Source organism: Gracilinanus agilis, chromosome 6 (assembly GCF_016433145.1).
Source record: "Gracilinanus agilis isolate LMUSP501 chromosome 6, AgileGrace, whole genome shotgun sequence".
Taxonomy (NCBI): Eukaryota; Metazoa; Chordata; class Mammalia; order Didelphimorphia; family Didelphidae; genus Gracilinanus; species Gracilinanus agilis.
In genome coordinates, this window is record NC_058135.1 from 207043408 (window position 1) to 207059219 (window position 15812).

Here is a 15812-nt window from a genome sequence, read left to right on the forward strand (position 1 = left end):
GTGTGGTAGGTGTAGTGGGGGAAGAGTGATCAGTTCACGCTTTGGTATGAGTAGTTTTATTCCTTTACTTTGAGTCAGCACCCTATAGTAGAGTCCCTTTGATCATCTGATGCTGCTTCTTGTCTTTTCTGAGGCTTTTCCCATAGACTGCTGGTAAGGAGAAAGAGGGCCTTGCTACTATTCTGTGGCCATCTTTGCCTAGAAGTCTTAAAATGATTTTGAGATATTACCTTACTCCTAACAGATTGGCTAATATGACAGAAAAGGAAAATGACAAATGCTGGGGGGATATGGAACAACTAGGACATTCATACACTGTTGTTGGAATTGTGAACTAGACTAACCATTTCAGAGACTAATTTGGAACTATGCCAAAAGACTTTAAAACTATACATATCCTTTGACCCAGCAATCCCACTTCTGTGTTTGTATTCAGAGATCAAAGAAAAGGGAAAAGGCCTACGAATATTATAGAATACTATTGTGCTATAAGAAATGATGAGGCAGATGTTTTCAGGAAAACAAAACAAAACTTGAGAAGTCTTATATGAACTCATTCAAATTAATGTGAGCAGAATTAGAACATTATAACTAGCAATAATGTGTAATAGCAATATTGTGATGACAATCAACTGTTTAAGACAGCTACTCTGATTAAGAAAATGACCCAAGACAATTTCAAAGAATCCATGATGAAAGGTGCTATCCACCTCCAGAGAGAGAACCGATGAACTTTGAATGCATACTGTAGCATCCTTTAAAAAAAACAGGCAACTTTTTGTTTGTATATTATTTTGTAGGTCTTTTTAAAATATTGTTACTATGGAAATATATCTTTCATGACTTCAGGTGTATAAATGATATCTAATATTTTGTATTCTCAAAAAGGAGTTAGTGGCGGATTGAGGTAAAAATTTTAAAAAAAATAGTATGAAGGTGTTTTTACATGCAATTGGGAAATATTTAACAAAATGATTTATATATATATATGTATATATATATATAGATAGATAGCATGTATCTATATCCATGTATGCATATATATTTGGATTATATATATTATATGAAAATATGTGACATTTTCTATTTTTACTGGATTGTTATCCTTAAAATAATAGGGAAGAAGACATGCTTTGCTAATATTATTTTATCCAAGAGGTCAATAAACTCACCCTCTCTAAAACAATTTCTCTGGTGTTTTCAAAGTAGTATAAGGCAATCAGAATACTCCAGTTTAGAACTAGAATCATCAAAGCTCTGCAGAGGAAAAACATACACAAGCAAAGGTTATTTTGTTGTTAAAGGTCAATCTGGCTGTGTCCCAATGTCTGTTCCTTCATTTGCCATTGATTTCTTTTTTTCATTCAATACAGTTAAACACATTCCACAAAGAAATGTATCATAGGAGATGGCATGTTTGAGGCGGTGGGACCAAGCTTTCATTCACCATTTAATCAATAAGTCTTTTTGTTTCCATAAGAGTGCACAACTGGAATATCTGTGATGTGTGCACAGTTGTTTGCATGGCTGCTGACATTTTTAGCCAATACTTCACTGACGAATGACACTGTTTCCAATCAATAACTCATAACTCCCAATTTACTTTTCTTTGGAGAGAATTGTTGACCAAAGGAAAGGGGCTGCTAGCTATAATTCCTACTTAACATGGAGAAGAGAATATATGTCATTAAGAAATTGAAAGAACAAATCAAAATACATCACTTCAAAGTAAGCAGTGTGCCTCCCACCCAAACCCCTACCACATTAAAGATCTCTGTGATTCCAATTGCCATTTGCTGTACAGAAGCTAGATGGTAGAAATTGGTGTATTGTTCAGAATGATGATGATATTCATTAATATAGGACAAACGGAGTACTTTGGGGTTTAATCTTTTATTCTAGACTGCTAGGCTATTGATTTATGTATATCAAAGAGGAATAAGCCAACACAAAATTATCGATTGTATTCAACATGGCAAATTATTTATTAAGCCCCTGTTGTGTAAAGAGCACTGTGAGGCAGTTGGTAGGAACTGGGTGAGGGCATTTAGGCCACAAAATTTGGAGCAGCTATGTTCCTTGCCCTTATGAAGGAGAAGCATTTCTTCACAAAAATCTATGGGATAAGACGATTCAAATATTATTAGCCCTCATTTTATAGATGATAAAATTTAGGCTAAAAGATTTGGTCTGGGAAGATAAGAAGTGAATGTCAGAGCTAGATTTCTCCTGGCTCAGAGTTGAGGGCTTTTTTCACTGCATCAGTTACCTTTTCAGTTTAAGGGAGGCAATGTAGAACCAGATGAAAATAAATATGTATTAAATGCTAAATGCATTAGGCATAAAATAAAAGTGTTACTAAAGATCCAAGGAGGAAGGTTTTTACTGACTCAGAGATCAGAGTAATCCCTATGAAGAAGGTAAGAAAATTAGTGAATTTTAGAGATTGTCATCAAAACTTTACTGGGGAATAAGTCATCATCTCTAATCACAATGTGCTTCAAAGCGTATGTGCATTGTTTGTTGTGTGTTTGGACAGTTAATAGGAGACTCTTTCCTTATTGCAGTTAGATTTAATGGTTGCACTAGAAACCCAGCGGTTCAAAAAACCAATGAGAATATCAACAGTTAAAATTTTCTCCCTGGTACTCAAAACTTATTTATGTACTTTTCAGGGCCCTTTCTAACCTACCTTCAAAGCTATAAAACTTTCTTCACATTATCCTTCTAATTCCCTTATGGTGCATGCTTTACATTTTAGCCAAGTAAATATACCCTATGCCAATTAGATCTTCCTTTATGCCATAGTTCTCAATATCCCCATATGCTTAGAATGTCCTCCTTTACATCTACTATCTCCATCTCCTCATATCCAATCCATAATGCAAGGTCCAGCTCAAATACCATCTTTCCTACAAATCTTCTCTCATCTATAAAAATGACAGTGCTTGCAGGTGGTTGTAATCCACTTTATTTTCCAAAGTACTTATTGAATTACACAACATGCAATTAATTTCAATATATTTTATTTTTCATTTTAAATTAATTTCTAAATATTTTCCATGTTTCCATGATTTATTTTTCCCCTCCTCTCTTCCCTCCCCCTTCCCAGAGCCACCAAGTAATTCCACTGGGTTGGACAAATGTTATCACTTGATACCTATTTCCATGTTATTCATCTTTGGTGTAAAGCAATCTTTTTAGAGCCTAAACCCTAAATCACATACCCATATAAAATACACATGATAAGTGATGTCATATGTTTTGCTTTTGCATTTCTACTCCCATAGTTCTTTCTCTCAATTTGGTTAGCATTCTTTCCTGTTAGTCAGAGTTCATTATATTTGATTGTCCCACAATTTTTTACTTTCTGTGTACAGTGTTCTCCTGGTTCTGCTTATTTCACACTATATCAGTTTACTGAGGTTCTCCCAGTTCACAGAGAAATCCTCCAGTTCATCATTCCTTAGAGCACAGTGACATTCCAGCACCATCACATACCACAATTTGTTCAGCCATTCCCCAATCGAGGCACAACTCTTCATTTTCCAATTTTTTTGCCACCACAAAGAGTGGGGCTATGAATGTTTTTGTACAGGTAATTTTCCTTATTATCTCTTTGGGATACAAACCTATTAGTGGTACTGCTGAATCAATGGGTATGCATTCTTTTTAAGCCCTTTGTGCATAATTCCAAAATTCCTTCCAGAATAGCTGGATTAATTCACAACTCCACCAGCAATACATTAATGTCTCAAACTGGACACAACCCCTCCAACATTATTTTCCTTTACTGTCATATTAGACAATTTTTTTAGGTGCAAGGTTGTACCTGAGAGTTATTTTTATATTCATTTCTCTAATTATGAAAGATTTAGAACACTTTTTCATGTGCTTATTGATAGTTTCGATTTCTTCCTGTGAAAACTGCTTATTCATGTCCCTTGAATATTTATCAACTGGAGAATGCATTGACTTTTGGTATAATTGTCTTAGCTCCTCATAAATTTGAGAAATTAGACCTTCATCAGAGGTTTTTGTTATAAAAGTTTTATTTTTCCAATTTGTTGCTTCCTTTCTAATTTTGGTTGCATTTATGTTGTTTGTACAGAAACTTTTTAATTTAATAAAGTCAGGATTATTCATTTTACATTTTATAGTGTTTTCTGTCTCCTGCTTTATCTTAAATTCTTTCCTTTTCCATAGATCTGACAGGTATACGCTTCTATGTTCACCTATTTTTTTTTATTTCCTGCTTTATATTTAAGTCATTTACCCATTTGGAATTAAAGTTGGTATACGGTGTAAGATGTTGATTGTTATATGAAGGTTGTAATGTAGATCTGGAGCAGGGTTAATTGTGAATGTTAAATCCTAAATGGGACACTTAAGATATGATAGTGAACCCAAAAGGATCAACCACTACAGTAGATGTTGTTTGAATATATTGAATCTGCCAGTCCCAAACTCCAGATGATAATAGTATCCTAGAGCTACCAGCCAGGCAATGAATCTGCTGATAGAATTGTACATTTATTTATGCCCAACTGAAGCCCTGTGCCTTTGGATAATACTCTAGATTAACTGCAGATTAAACCCTGTTTCTGCAAGATGTAAAGCTCCTCTTCCCTCAAATTATCCAAAGGATATGATTCACTAGAATCCTAGGATTCCTGATGAAGCCCAAGTCTGATATAAGTTTAAGAAGATTTATTACTAACAGATTTAGGGAAGGGAAAGCAGTGTAATAGCTGGGAAAAAGAGAACAGGAAGTCCTCAACTAATTAAAGTTAATGATATTATTGATAATCTTTGAAAATAATGCTGATCACGTTTGATAGATGACAGTCTGTTTGGGCCAGACAGGCCCAACCTAAATCAAAGTTACTCTGCTTAATAAGGTGTTGTTGTTCTTCTTGATAGTGAAATTCAGGATCAGGGATTGATGAAGTTCATATAATTCCTGAACTTGTCTTGGCAAGTAGATCCCCAGGTATTTAATATTGTCTAGAATGATTTTCAATAAAGTTTTTCTTTCTAACCCCTGTTACTGGGTTTTGTTGGAAACATGAATGCTTGTGATTAATATGGGTCTATTTTGTACCCTACAACTTGTCTTAAGTTATTGATTATTTCTACTAGCTTTTTAGTTTATTTTCTTGGATTCTCTAGGTATGCCATTATGTGATCTGCAAAGAGTGATAGTTTAGTTTCCTCATTGCCTACTTTGAACCCTTCAATTTCTTTTTTCTTCTCTAATTGCTACTTGACAAATCCATAAGGATACCTAGGCCCACTGAGGCAAAAGCAGACAGAAAAGACATAATTGCAGATCTGCCTCAAGACTCTGGCAAGAACCATTCTGACCTTGCATGTCTACAAATTACTGTCTGTCTAAGGAACACCTGGCTTTCTTAATTGACTCAGAACATCCTGACTAGTGTTATACAAGGTGGTATGGTGATTCTGTAGGATGGGCCTGATGAAGGTGGCCCAAAATCCTAGATGGTATATGGATCTAAGCTGAGTGAGGAGAGGAATGCCTGAATGGCCACCAGGGTATTGCTTTTAACCACCAGGGCTTATAAATGTTTAGCTCAGCTAAGCACTTGACCCCACAAACAGTGCCCAAGCCAAAGTGAATAAGTGAGAAGCTGTATATTGATCCACACAGCTCCTCTGGTTACTTGGCTTAGGATTGGGTTGATGGATAAAGGTTTGTAATAAGGATAATGATTGATATTGGGTTGGATAATGCTGATGACTGAGATTTCGATAAAATCCCTTTTCCCCTTTGGATGTGATTATCCACTTGCTCTTGGAATGATATCCATCTTCACTTAAATAGGTTCAAGGATTTAATGCTATAACCTCAAAGGGGTAAGGTCCAGGATAAGGAAAGTGGTGTTGGGGATGGCTATGCTAAATCTATGGAAGCTAGAATAGGCTCATTAATTAGTAACAAGTTGGCAGCCCCTGGAGTGGTTCTTCTCTCTTACAGACCCTGGTCAGGCCTGGCCATGGCCTACACCAGGTAAGAGGAGGACTTATGATCTTCTTCTTGGTAGAAGTTTAATATGTATCTCTCTGCCCTAACCAGCAACAGGTGAATTGATTACTTGAGGCAATAAGGTACAGATGCTGGAGTTGCAGGTCTATAGGCCTACCCACCTTCACTACCCAGGACTCGATCCTTCTCAAGACTGAGGCCCTGAGGGTTCTGCCCCTGGGTCTTTATAGTGGTGAAAGCAACTGTCTTTTGCCCTTGGCTCATGCCATTTGGGTAAATTCTAAATTCTATAACTGCTGATCTGTCACTCAAGTTGGTTTCCATCTTTTTCCCAGAGGTTGCCTATTACACTAGCTAATCACAAACCATGAGCTCTATCTCAGGGACAAATGGCCTTCTGCATATCAGCTATATCCTGGTATTTTTGAACTTCTAAAGAAATCCTTATGTCAGTGATAACAGACCAAAGAGGACTTTAAATATTGGTACTGATGAAGTGTATATACTCCTGTATGCAACTGACACCTGTGTACTTTAATTGGCACTGAAAGATGGTTGATTCTGACATGTTCACTTCTTCTCCACATATCATTTTCCTTTGATATTAAAGTATAGAAACTGTATAAATATTGGACTTATATGTTCAATAAAATGGAATCTGTGATCCTATTCACAGCCCCCCTAGGTTCCCATAATTCTTGACTCAATTGCTCCTGATAGACTTTGCACATCTCTTCTGTCTCTCTGCTCTTTCTCTCTCTCTTTCTCCTTTCTGTCTCTCTCCTCTATAAGTTCTCAATCTCCACTCTCTGCTGCAGGTTTCAGCTCAGCCATCTCTGCTGGCCAAGATGTGCTGAAACATGGCTCCTAGCTAGTCTTATGGTGGCAACTAGCCAGGGGCAAGGCTTTCCCCAAATACTCACTGCAGCTCACTGTGAACTCACTGATGGACATTTCCTGAGGCTCATTATAGCTACTGATAGCGTTTCTAGTATAATATTAAATAGTAGTGATGATAATGGGATTCCATACTTAATTCCTGATCTTATTGGGAAGGCATCTAACATCCCCACTGCAAATGATACTTGCTGATGGTTGTAAATAAATACTATTTATTATTTTGAGGAAATGCCTTTTTATTCCAAATTTTCTAGTGTTTTCAATGTTTCAGTGTTTTATTTGATAAAGGCTTTTTCTGCATGTATTGAGATAATCATGTGATTTCTATTATTTCTATTTATTGTATTATTTCAATTTATTATTGTTGATATGGTCAATTACGTGGACGATTTTCCTAATATTAATCCATCCTTGGATTCCCCGTATAAATCTCTTTTGGGAATAGTGTATAATCCTTGTGATGACTTTCTGCAGTCTCTCTGCTTGTATTTTATTCAAGATTTTTGCATCTATATTCATTAAGGAGACTGGATTGTAGTTTTCTTTCTGTTTTTGGTCTTCCCAATTTGAGAATCAAAACCATATTTGTATTATAAAAAGAATTTGGTAAGATTCCTTCTTTGACTATTTTGTCAAATAGTTTGTAGAGTATTGAGAGTATTTGAGGTTTGATAGAATTCAGTTGTGAATCCATCTGGCCTTGGGTATTTTTTCTTAGGGAGTTCCTTGATGGCTTGTTCAATTTCTTTTTTGATATAGGATTATTTAAGTATTCTATTTCCATTTATGTTAATCTAGTCAATTTATATTTTTGTAAATATTCATCCATTTTTAACTATATTGCCATATTTATTGTCATATAATTTATCAAAATAGCTCTTAATAATTGCCTTAATTTCCTCTTTATTAGATGTGAGATTAATCTTTTTATTCATGATCCTGTTAATTTGGTTCTCTTCTTTCTTTTTCTTAATTAGATTAACCAATACTTTATCTATTTTATTTGGTTTTTTTTAAAACATCAGATCCTAATTTTATTTATTAGTTCAGTAATTGTTTTACTTTCAATTTTATTAATTTCCACTTTAATTTTTAGTATATGAAATTTGGTCTTTATCTGAGGCTTTTTAATTTGTTCTTTTTCTAGATTTTTTTAGTTGAATGTCCAATTATTTAATCTCTTCTTTCTCTTTTTTGTTAATATAGACACTCAGGAATATAAAATTTCCCCTGAGTATTGCTTTTGCTGTATCCTATGAATTTTGATATATTGTTCCCTCATTGTCATTCTCTTCAATGAAAGCAGTAATTGTTTCTATGATTTGTTCTTTAACCAACTGGTCTTGAAGAATAAACTTATTTAATTTCCAATTAATTTTTAATTTGCCTCCCCATGTACCCTTATTAATTATAGTTTTTATCTCATTATGTTGCATATATTATTTCTGTTTTTCTGCATTTGTTTGCAATGTTCTTATACCCTAGGACATGGTCAATCTTTGTAAATGTATTATGTGCTGCTGAAAAGAAGGCATATTCCATTTTATTCCTATTTAATTTTTTCTATCTCTCAACTCTAAAAATGGTGGTTTGATATAGTTTTAGAGCTAGTAGAAGGTGAAGGGAATTATCAGGAGATTTTTTTTGAGGGTACTCATCAAACCTTGTGGTTGCCAAAATACAGGGATTAAAATTTTGTGGTTGGAACCAATATTATAAATCAAGTAAAAATGACCTTTTATTTAGCAGCTTTATTTACAAAATAAAGAGAAAGAGTAATGTAGAGAAATGTGAAGGAGGGTAGAGTAAGCTTATCACTCTAATTTTTCTCCATTGCCTGGCTTAGCTCAGGCTGGTCTAATTAGCCCTCCACCAGAGGGCCCTCAGGTTGGAGGGCCATTTGGCCTGAGGACCCAGTGGTGAATAACCACATGCCCTCCCCAAAATGGGGAGGCATCTCTAGAGACTAATCTCCCCAGAAGGCAGGAAAGGAGTCAGCTCTTTCACTCACCCACATTGTAGTATAAAAGGAAGATCGAAGAGTCGTCTTACCAGAAGCAGTCTAAGAGTCAAAATCCAAACTGTGTTTCCAAGCTGGGACTCCTCCAAAGTCAAGTCCAAGGAAGAAAGTGAGTTTTGACAGGAAGTTCAGGGCTTTTATATTGCTTTTTCATGCCCCTTCCTGCCCCTTCCTCCACTTAATGGAGACCAATTGTTGTCTTTAAATTTGCCAGGAGGGCAGTATTTCTAGCTTTCACCTCTTGTCCTATGAGGATGTAAACTATTCACAAAGGGATTAAGATGGTGGCAGAGTAAAAAGCAGCTGCTTAACATCTCCTAACTGAAACATATAGGACTCCTCAAGGGGACATAAAAACAAATTAAGACAAAAGAAGGGACCCTGCAACTGGGCGCAGCATTGAAGGTACTTGGGATTGGGGCACTTCTATGCTAAAAGGGGGTGAAATAGCTCTACTAAAACACGAGCTGCACAACCCCCCCCACCACCTACAGGGCCAAAGCCAGCAAACAAGAGCTAGAGCAAGTTTGGGGTATCCATTAAGTCCTTGTCAGCTACCTGGGACCACCAGGGCCTGTTCCTGAGAGCAGCAAGACTTAAGACACGAAGAGGCGAAAAAATGCACGGACTTTGAACACAGACACTGAGTGTAGTTGAAGTAACAGCTGCAGAAGTGGATCCTGAGCTCAGGCATAGACCCTGAGTGGGGACCCAGTGCAGAGGGGTGCAAGACTGTGGAAGCAGCTCCCTGAGATTGTTAAAGGAGCTTTGGGCAGAGGAACAAGCAAGGGGACCACCAGGAGGCTTGACCCTGAGATGAACTAGACCTGAGACCTCAGAAGCCTAAAGAGCGCAGACAGACCCTGGGCATGAGGATAAAGCTGAGAGAGTGCTGGGCTAACAATGGCAAGCCAGAGACAAGAACCCCAGAAGAGAAAGATCAAGAAGAAATCTTTAACACTTGACAACTTTTACACAGGAAAAATCCAGACAACAGAGCAAACAGCAGAGGAGAACAAACAAGTAACCATATCCAAACCTTCCCCCCAAAATGAAAACTGGTCACAAGCTTTTGAAGAGTTCAAATCTGAGATTATGAGAAAGATGGTAGAGAACTGGCAAGAAAATAACAGTTGAAAAGTCAGAATTTCACAATTAGAAAGTGAGGCTTAGAAATCAAATGAATTGATAAGTAAATTGAAGAACAGAAATGACCAGCTGGAAGCCTTGAAGAACCAAACAGACTGGATTTAAAGGAAAACCAAAAGATTATAGCCGAAAACCAGTCTCTAAAGGCTTGAATTGGGCAATTAGAAAAAGATGCCCCCAAATCAAAAGAATTAATAAGAAAATTGGAAACCAAAATCAACAGCTGGAAAACAGGATAGACCAAATCGAAAAAGGAAAATCAAAAGAATATAGCAGAAAACCAGTCTCTAAAGACAAGAAATGGGCAAGTAGAAGCCAATGATCTCTCAAGACAACAAGAACAAATAAAGCAAAGTCAAAAGACTGATAAAATAGAAGGAAAAATGAAATATCTCACTGAGAATTTGACAGATCAAGAAAACAGTTTTAGAAGAGACAATCTGAGAATCATTGGTCTTCCTGTTCTTCCTGAAAAAGCAGAAATTAATAGAAATTTGGACTCCATACTAAAGGAAATTATTCAGCAAAATTGCCCTGAAGCTCTACAACAAGAGGGCAATATAGACATTGAGAGGATCCATAGATCACCCTCTACACTAGACTCAGAAAAGACAACCCCCAGAAATATAATAGCCAAATTCAACAGCTTCCAAGTAAAAGAAAAATTTTTACAAGAAGCCAGAAAGAGATAATTCAGATATCAAGGAGCACCAATCAGGATCACATAGGATCTGGCAGCCTCCACCCTATAAGACCACAAGGCTTGGAATACAATATTCAGAAAGGCAAGAGAACTGAGTCTACAACCAAGGATCACCTACCCAATCAAAACTGACTATATACTTGAAGGGGGAAAGTATGAGTATTCAACAAGATAGAAGATTTCCAGGTATTTGCATAGAAAAGACTAGGACTAAATGGAAAGTTTGATATCCATCCACAAAAACCAAGAGAAATATAAAAAGGTAAATAAGAAACAGAGGGGAAAGAAAGAAAACTCTTATTTTTAAATTTGCCTCTTTAAGGGCTTCAATAAGTTCTAATTATTTGTATTCCTATGTGGCTAAATGTTATGTGTAATCCTCTGTAGTGAACTCTATTCACTATTATAGTATCCACTATTATAGTAATTAGAAGAATTATTCACAGGGAGAGGTTGGAATACTAAACGGTCTAAGATGAAAAGAGGGTAGGTGGGAAAGAGTGGGGTGAATAGTAGAGGACACCAAGAGAATCTTGAATGAATAAGAAAAATAGGATAATCTCTTATACAAGAGGACATGGAATGGTGAGGGGATGAATACTATTATAAGAAGGAGAGGAACAGATCATTAAGAGGTAATATTTAAACCTTACTCTCAGTGGAATTAACCCTGAGAGGGAAGAGTAGCTATATCCATTGAGATATAGAACTCTCTCTAACCCTACTGAGAAAATCAAAGGGATAAACCAAGGGGAGCAGAGGAGTGGGGAGGTCAAGGGAGAGGAGGAAAAGGGAGAGGGAATTCATTAGACCTTAAAAATAAAAAGAGGGGAATATCAAGGGAGTGGATAGAAAGGGTAGTAAATCAAGGGAGGGGACAAGGGTTACTGGTTTAAAACAAATCACTGGTTTAAAAGGAAATAGCCTTAGAAGAAGGGGTAGAACTAAGGGAGGATACCAAAATGTTGGGGAATACACGACTTATAATTATAACTCTGAATGTGAATGGGATGATTGATTATACTAAATTAAAAGGCTTTTGTACAAACAAAAACAATGCAACCAAAATCAGAAGGGAAACAACAAATTGGGAAAAAATCTGTATAACAAAAAACTCTGACAGGGGTCTAATTACTCAAATAAACAAGGAGTTAAATCAATTGTATAAAAAATGAAGCCATTCCCCAAATGATAAATGGGCAAGGGACATGAATAGGCAATTTTCAGATAAAGAAATTAAAACTATCAATAAGCACATGGGAAAGTGCTGTAAATCTCTAATCATTAGAGAAATACAAATCAAAACAAGGCTGAGGTATCATCTCACACCTATCAGATTGGCTAAAATGATAGTAGGGGAGAGTAATGAATGTTGGAGGGGATGAGGCCAAATTGGGACATTAATGCATGGCTGGTGGAGTTGTGAATTGATCCAACCATTCTGGATGGCAATTTGGAACTATGCTCAAAGGGCTATAAAAGATTTCCTCCCCTTTGATCCAGCCATACCATTGTTGGGTTTGTACCCCAAAGAGATCATAGATAAATAGACTTGTACGAAAATATTTATAACCACGATTTTTGTAGTGGCAAAAAACTGGAAAACAAGGGTATGCCCTTCTATTTTGGAATGGCTGAACAAATTGTGGTATATGCTTGTGATGGAATATTATTGGGCTGAAAGAAATAATAAACTGGAGGAATTCCATGTGAACTGGAAAGACCTCCGAGAACTGATGCAGAGTGAATGGAGCAGAGCCAGAAGAACATTGTACACAGAGACAACTACATTGTGGTAAAATAGAATGTAATGGAGTCTGTACTAGCAGCAATGCAATGATCCATAACAATTCTGAGGGATTTATGGTAAGGAACACTACCCACATTCAAAGAAAGAACTACAGGAGAGGAATCACAGAAGAAAAGTAACTGCTTGAACATATGGGTTGAGGCGGACATGACTGGGGATGTAGACCTGAAACTACCACACCAATGCAACTATCAACAATTTGGAAACACATCTTGATCGATGACACATGTTAAAACTAAGGGGGGAGGATGTTGGGGGGTGAAGGGAAAAGTAAGAACATGAATCATGTAACCATGATAACTTTTCTAAAAAATAAAAAATATTTAAAAATATAAACTCTTCACAAAGGATTCATAAATTTCTGACTGATTGGATTGGAAAGGTGGAGCTCTCTAATTGGCTTGTGAGCTCCCCAACTTAGTGCTAAGTAAGAGTTTTCAAGCTTTTGGTGATTAATTCAAAAAGTAGGCAGGGGAGAGTTAATACCATCTTCATACCTGAAAAGATAATTGTAAGAAGTACTTAAGATAATGTATCAAGTTCTCTTATATCCTTAGTCATTATATAATATTGTCTGTTTTCATTTCTTGAATCATTATTTATTTAAATTTTTAATCTCTCAGGCATTTGAGTCTTGTCTTTCTCTTCTTGACTACCTATTCCTTGATAGCAACAACTGCCATATTTTATTTATTCTTTTTTCTTTAAAGTGTGTTCACCTTGGACACAATTGATACTCAAAGGTATCTATAACATGACTGATGTAGACGTTCTTTCCAATGGCACTTATCCCAACCCCTCTATTCCTCCCATTGATTTTCATCACTTGCTCAGGTTCTCATGTAATATTGGTCCTGGGATCTAATTAATGTGCTAATAGCCTTAATTCTTTCTTTAATTATTTCAAGTACTTCAATATAGGATGGTCATATATCTCCCTCCCTCTCAATGCATGACCAACCATTATCTTTTCATCATATATCTCCTTAAGGACTTTCTTTATTCAGTGTCTTCTTCAAAGTTCCTTTATTTATCATGTGTTCTGGCCTATGCAAGCCTTTCATGAATCTCTCCATTCAAGGGGGTAATATTCATTTCTGATTCTTTGGAGATTGTAATAATGTTCCATGACTCATAACCATCCAACAACATTAGTAGACTGTGGGTTTTAAGAAGATTGACCTTTGTTTCTGGGAGAATTGCAGTAATAATGAAAAGACCCTCAATTTTCTAAATATGATCCAGAGAGTTTTATTCTTTCTATTTAACTCTGGATCCCAACACATTTTTATTACTTGTCCAAGATACACACATACATATACCTATTTGTGTGTGTGTGTGTGTGTATGTGCACAGAAACTGTTGGATAAATATATTTTCTATCTAATAGCATATGATAAAATCTGAACAACATTTAGCTCAGTGTTTAATTTTTTCTCAAGTAGATGATTATGTCTACTTTTTAAAAATAGATTTCTTCCAAGAAGATCAAAGATACTAGGGCTTGGGTGCAAACACCACGATAATTTCCATGAATCGAAACCACTAGGAAAAAAACCCCAAGAACTCTTCAATTTCTAGGAATTCATCACCTGGTTAACATTTTCCCTCCCCTACTCTAAACTGCTGCCCTCCTACTTCAGCATTCATGTGGATGCTCCTTTAAGCACTCAAACCTCTGAATTTTTAAACCCTTTTAAATCCAGAGACTACTGATTTATTCCATTTCAGTCAAATAGATGAATAGTCACACTAGATCTTGCCATTACCTAGAAGTATTCCAATTTCTTAATTAAAAACTCTGAAATTCCCCTATTTGATCTATAATAATTCTCTCTCCCTATGTCTCAATCTTATAATTTTTTCTTTGTCCTTATTGCAACTTCCATTCTCTACAATTCTTCATTCCCTACATCATTACCTCTATTTTGACTTTACTTCCCTTTTCTCCAACCTTACATATATTTACCTTACCCATTTTAACGCTATATTGTGCTCTATTCTCAAATCATTTCCCCATTTGTTCTATTTTGCTCATACCATTCCAAACCTCAGCTTTGTATTACTCCCATCATATTACCGCTCTTCCTAATCACATACTATTCATTAGAGATAGAAGAGGTCACATAACTGCTCTGACTAGATTCCTGATAAATTCATGCTATCCAATTTCAAATAGTCTCACTGATGCAAGGCAATGATTCTCTAAGTCTTCATAACATCTTTAACTTTCTCCACCTATCTTCCCCTTTTCTATTTCGACTAAGGGTTTCACCTCAATCTTGGTTAAAAAAGTCCCTCCATCTCCTATCTCTTCATCTCTAAACCCTCCTACCTTCTCTGCCATACCATTCTGATCTCAATCTCTAGTCTTTTTAAATCTCTTTATACACTGTCATTTAGTAGATGTACATTATTCCTTTATTGCCCTTCCTTCCTGTTCTTTCTATGAGTTCCTTACTTACTGCTTTCAAATCTATCCAAATTGCTCCCTACCATCTTTGAAATACCTTCTCTACAACTTAACATGAGATCAAGATATTTTTCCTAGATATTTTCTCTTTCTCAAGACAAACTTCTAGAACACATGGCTTATACTCATTGCCTCCATTTCTTTTCTTTTCATTTAAATTTAACCCTTCAAAATATAGCTTTTGACGTCATTGCTGAAGTCAGAGTTTTCTCTCTGACTTTCTCCAGAGTTTTAGCTACAAATGCTCCATTAATTGCCAAATCTCTTTTTATCTTTCTCTTTCTCACTCTTTCTCTCTCTGCCTCTCTCTGTTTCTGTCTCCATTTCCCCCACTTTCTTCCCCACCTTCTCTACCTCTCCCTCTGTCTCTGTCTATCTATCTCTCTGGAGTTCCTCTTCTCCTTCCTTCACCATCATTCCTCTTGAATAATATGCTAATATCTTCCACTATTTATCACCTTTCATATTGTTAACTCTTTGCCATTCTAAGCTTCTAAAATAATACTCTCCTAGTTCTTTTATTTCTTCAATTGCTCTTTATCCCTTGCAGATTCATTTATATCACATCATCTACCTGTGTGAGATACCTAGGGCTCATTCCCCTACTCTTCCTTCTCTACCTTTTCTCAGTTTTTTCATTAACTTCCATGATTTAAATTATATCTTTACTGATGACTTGCCTATCTATCTATCTACCTATCATCTTACCCTTTTTCTGTGATGTTCAGTCTTATGTCACCCATTGGC